Source organism: Podarcis melisellensis, assembly GCF_964234715.1.
Source record: "Podarcis melisellensis genome assembly, chromosome: 3".
Taxonomy (NCBI): domain Eukaryota; kingdom Metazoa; phylum Chordata; class Lepidosauria; order Squamata; family Lacertidae; genus Podarcis; species Podarcis melisellensis.
In genome coordinates, this window is record NC_138530.1 from 99,980,565 (window position 1) to 99,986,564 (window position 6,000).

Sequence of the window (6,000 nt, forward strand, 5' to 3'; positions counted from 1 at the left end):
TAGTGTCTGTTCTTATCAGTTTAATGCTTGCTGGGATGGTGGGAGTTGGCGTCCAATAACCTCTCAAAAACCACAGGTTTCCCATCCCTGCAGTACAGTTTGGACCTAGCGTAGGATCAAGCACTTGGTCCCTTACCTATCCCGCCCCGACCTGGCCACAGTAATCCATGCGATGATCACCTCCAGGCTTGACTACTGTAATTCGCTCTACGCGGGGCTGCCCTTGAAGCTGTCCCAGAAACTCCAGAGGGTGCAGAATGCTGCAGTGAGGCTCCTCACAGGGTTTCTGCTATGGGAGCATATTCACCCAGTGCTTTTCCAGCTGCACTGGCTCCCGGTGGAGTACAGGGTCAGGTTTAAGGTGCTGGTTTTGACCTTTAAAGCCCTTTACAGCCTAGGACCCTTGTACCTACGGGACCGGTATGCCCCACAGAGGACCTTAAGGTCCATAAATAGCAACAACCTAGAGGTCCCGGGCCCTAAGGAAGTTAGATTAGTCCCGGGCCCTAAGGAAGTTAGATTAGCCTCAACCAGAGCCAGGGCCTTTTCAACACTGGCTCCGGCCTGGTGGAACGCTCTGTCTCATGAGACCAAGGCCCTGCAGGATCTGATTTCTTTCCGCAGGGCCTGTAAGACAGAGTTGTTCCACCTGGCCTTAGGCTTGGAATCAGCTTGATCCCCTTTCCCTCTATCCTTTCTCCTTCTGTGATGGAACTCCTATTTGAGGACTTCCTTGGCTTTTTTTCTGGCCCATGTAGGACCAGTCTGGATAGTTGGCCTTGGTGAAGATTTAACGTTTTCATCCCAAAAAAAATTTTGATTTGAGTTTTTACTGAAAAGAGGCTGCATTTTAATGTTGTATTTAAATCTGTTTTTAAGTTGTATTTCAATCAATTGTTTTATATCTGGCCCTGAGCCCGGTCTTGGCTGAGGAGGGCGGGGTATAAATAAAATTTATTATTATTAGAGGAATCCTGCATCAGTACTGGGGTCTGTGGAGTGAGAGAAGCACAGCTATTGGCCAGCACTCTGAGCCAATTCGCCAAAGCTGTCAGAGCATCCCCATTTCCCAAAAGCTGACAGAGCTTTGCATCAATAGAACACTTCATCAAGGAGTACGGCAAGGGATTTCAGTAGAGCAGAGCTGTCTATCTGTGCCTAGGCTGCCTTTTAGTAGGATGTTGCATTAGATTATGTTTGTATCACTGCTGCTGCTTGAATGACAAAAGTGGGATATCGGAATCCAGTGGTAAGTTCTACCAGGTTATAGGTACCTTTTTGAATGTTTTCGGCATAGGTTTGCTCAGTGCTTTTTTCTGGAGGGATGTAGGGGTACGCATACCCCTAAACATTTTGTGAATCTAAGTTTGGCCTCATTGAGGAGCAGTATTTCAATGAGTAGGAAAATGAGAGTGTCCCTAAACATTTTTTTTAGAAAAATGCATTGGGTTTGCTTTACATGTCACATATATATTCTTGCCATGGCAGTAGGATTTCAGTGCTATCATCAAGAGACATTAAGGTTATTACAACCCAGCACTTAATATCATTCCCTGGATGAACATCATTCAAACACAGGTCAATGTTTGCAGAAATTCAAATAATTTCAATATATATTAGCTTGTGGACTGGCACGTAGCTGGTTTGGAGTCAAGGTTTTGCGGGTGCCAATAGCATGGTAGCATTTACAGCTTTCAGTTTCTGGGGAGGGGAAAGCCTCTCTTTTTACAGTTCACATTTGGAGTCTGCCTACATGGCCAGAAGAAAACTTCCATCACTCACCTTGCCTTAAGAAGACCATTATTTCCAAGTACCTATTTCCATTTTCTCGACATTATACTACTCTTTGGGTTCATGAAGTTCAATAGGATATATAAGAAGTGCACTAAAATATGGCTTTGCAACACAATCTTGAAACCAACACCACCTCACAAGTCAATTTCACTATGTTATTTTTCATTCACCAGCCTAACAGCCCACGGATAGAAGCTATTTTTTAGCCTGTTGGTAGGGCTGATTATACTTCATTATATCTCATTTCTATACTTCTTTATATTTTAAGGAAACAAAGCTCAAAGAAAGCAACATTAAAATATCAAATAAAGCCATCCAGAATAAAACAGTACAGAAGAAAGTCAAATATAAAGTATAAATTGGGACTCTCCTGAAATAAACTTCTATATAGGTATCTCCTAACAAGGATATGTAGGATGTCAGACATAAGAGGAAATGCTACTTCTCTGCAGAAGGGATTATTTTATTGTTTCTTAAATAAATGGCACTGTTTCCTGACCTTTTAATTCCCCATAACTGTTTTCCATAAAATATCACAAGAAGCAGAAGGTATTAATGCTTAACCTTCCACCTAATCGGGCTTCCTGAACTGAAACAACTGTTCTGGGAAGACAGTGTTCTGAATGCCTCAATCCATACATTGTACTGAGGTCCTTTTCATCATAAAGAATAACTTCCTTCCATCCACAGCAGCTAGTAATAATGATAATGAGCTTGCCTGGGGTTGTTTGATGGCAAGGCTGACACTAATAAGTGGGTGGAGCTGTCATCTCATTTGTGGCGCAGGGTTTTTCCGTTATAGAGGCCCCCAGGCAGCACATATCATGGATAACAAGCTAGTAAATGACTCTTTTACCAAAGTAGGAGGAATCTACAGCCTCTTCCCTGGGGCACAGATTTGTTTAGGTATGTATGCTCCCTTTTTCTTGTCGCGTTCTGGCCAAACCTTTGAAGCGACGGTTTCTACAGTAAAAAGATTACTTGAGACTGCTGCTATTGGCCTTTTGCTGTGTTATTTGGGGATTCCAAAATAATATTACTATTATATTTGGGGTCAGGAATAATACCGGCACCCAGTGTATGGCTAAGCATTTTTACAAGCAAAACATCTGAACTGGAGGTGAGATTCTAGGTGCATTCTGCAACGATTCTGGCATGGTCCCACCTTGTTCCATAGGGAACAGTATTCTCCTATATACCTGCCTGCAGATGCCTTGGGATAAATTATTGGAATGAGATGTCTTCCATCCACACTCACATGTATGTATACAGGGACTGCTCCTTATGGAATTGATTTGTCTTTATAGTGATTTCCTATGCCCATGTAGCTTAAATTTAAAATGAATCCGGAAATGCTTATGAAGATAAAGTCTGGAAAGCATAAACAGATGTGCTGCCTGATCGCTCTCTGCTTTAGCCTCTGCAATGCGCTGGAACAGTTAATGTGGCACCCTAGGCAAAGCAAGAGGGGCAGAGCAGTATCTGAGCTGTATAAGTAGTTGCTGAAATCATTATGACAGGGGGAACTTTTTAAAAAAAAAAAAAAAACACGCCCCAGCTCCAGATTAGAAAATAGCATGAAAAGCTTTCAGGCAATATGGGAAAAACAGTGGTCCAGGATATGACTTTTATAGCCTTCATTCATTAAAGAAAACACATTGCGTGTACACGTGCATCACTTTCCATCCTGTGACCAGGCAGTCCTATGTCAGTAGGAGCTTAAACTTGATATTCATATCAAGGAAGTTCTCCCACCTTTGTCCAGGCCATTTCCTCCCTGTTTGTCATCCATTTCAGCTGGGGTACGTTTGATATTTAGATGTAAATATCCTGTGTCCTGTATCACGCAGTGGCATGAATGATATCATATTTTGAAAGTATGTAAACATCAAAAATTCCTCAATTGACTCATCACAAAATGAGCTCATTACTTTCTGTTTTCTGCATAATTTTGTTGCTGTGAATGATCCTTGCTGGGATAAGCCGTTTACATTAGAATGTTGCTCAGATTTTCCTGGCTAACTCTGAGACATCTATAGCGGTATGAACCTAAATCAGTTTCCACATAACAATGTTGAAAAGTGAAAGGCCCATTCAATATAATGAAATAATTAAGAATTCCCTTATTGCATAGCTATTTAAAATGCCCAATCATTGCAATTTATAATGTGCTTATCCAGCACACTTCAAGCATTTAAAAGAGCAAATACTATCTCAGTAATCCTTACAGCAGCCTTGTAAATGATTTTGGTATCCTGCACATTACAGTAAAGGTAAAGGTACCCCTGCCCGTACGGGCCAGTCTTGACAGACTCTGGGGTTGTGCGCCCATCTCACTTAAGAGGCCAGGGGCCAGCGCTGTCCGAAGACACTTCCGGGTCACGTGGCCAGCGTGACATCGCTGCTCTGGCGAGCCAGAGCCGCACACGGAAACGCCGTTTACCTTCCCGCTGGTAAGCGGTCCCTATTTATCTACTTGCACCCGGAGGTGCTTTCGAACTGCTAGGTTGGCAGGCGCTGGGACCGAGCAGCGGGAGCGCACCCCGCCGCAGGGATTCGAACCGCCGACCTTTCGATCGGCAAGTCCTAGGCACTGAGGCTTTAACCCACAGCGCCACCTGCGTCCCACGCACATTACAGAGGGAGGGCTAAATGTGAGGAGACTTATGACAAATAGGAATCAAACCATGAGTTTCCTTGTTCACATTCTTAGTTGCAAAGCTTCTACTAGTTTAAAGGGGGAAACCTTGTCAGGTGCCCAATGATCATAGCTGTCAAGTGTCCCTTATTTGAAGGGGCAGTCCCTTATTCCAGCACCATGTCCCGCTGCTGTCCCTTATTGATGGATATCCCTTAAATGTCCCTTAAATGATGTCCCTTAAATTTCAAAGGAAGCAGCTCCTCTCCCTTCCTCCCTGCCAGCCAGGGAGGAGGGGGGCTCCAACTGTGTTGCTTGGCTGTGTTGCTCACCCAATAAGAAGAAAGACTGGGGGGTGGAGCTTGCAAGCCTTTTGTGTGGCTAGTTAATGCAAGCTGAGGGGGTTTTTGAATGCTGGGCGCCATTTTGTTGCACGTGCTGCTGCAAACTTTGCAGTGCAAAGCCAGACCGGGGAGGCATCTTAAGTTGAGGCTCCATAGGCCTTGTGGTGCATGTGATTCAGATTCTATTCAGTTGAACCTCTGGTTACAAAGCTGGTTGGACAGTGTTCTCAAAGCTACCAGCATGAGTTTGACCAGACTGCAGGAGGACAGGAAGACTGGAACGCCTGGAACAGATGAGGCTGCAGGTCCCTTATTTTGGCTGCTGGTCCCTTATTTTCAAATCTGTAAGTTGACAGCTATGCCAATGATGCCAGCTCCTGATGTAGAACCTGAACATGCAGTCATACCCATTCAAAACGTGTCCTACTGAGGATCACTAGTTTAGAGCCTAGTGTGTCTCGAGAGCACAGAGAACAGAAGAAGGTGTGTCAGACCAGCAACTAGCAGGTCTTGGAATAAACTCACTCATCACTGCACAGAGCTTATGCACAGGAACAGAAAGAAGTACTTTGGTGAGATACTTCCACACTGGCTGTGCAAGTCCACCCTTATAGACAGGCTTCCCCCTCCTTGTCTTACAACAGCTCTTTTTAATTGTACACAAAGATTGTCAGTTGCAGAGCTGGAGGGCAAAATGCTGCTGTTTTTATGGCAGAGGATTTATATTTTCTCTGACATTGCCCAGGCAACACACACCAAGAAAAATCAGAGTCTGGGAAGCAATGATGTTGTTTTGTTCCCAGTAAATTCCATATCTTATTTACAGTCTTTTTTTTTTAATGATATTTCAGATATTTTGATATCCAGTGTAAAAAGTATCACAATGCTTGATGACAAAAAGCAAGACAATTGGACTTTCCGAAGGAAAAAAGCTCTTTAGAGTTCCCCCTGATATAACGTTCGTTTACACAGGTCCCTTCCACAGAAATAAATGCTACCCATACTCAGGGAAATAGCACACGTGATATTTTTCTACGTTGGTCATACATAGTCCAGAAAAGTAAGCCAAGGGCACTTTCCCATTCACTGATATATGAAAACTAGGAGCTAAATGGCACCTTCAACCTAGGTTTTGGGCGCAACAACGGAATGTCTAGGTGCACTTTTTTTATAACAATAATACAAAGCTGAAAATGAACTGCAACTAAAATATTATGTTCATTT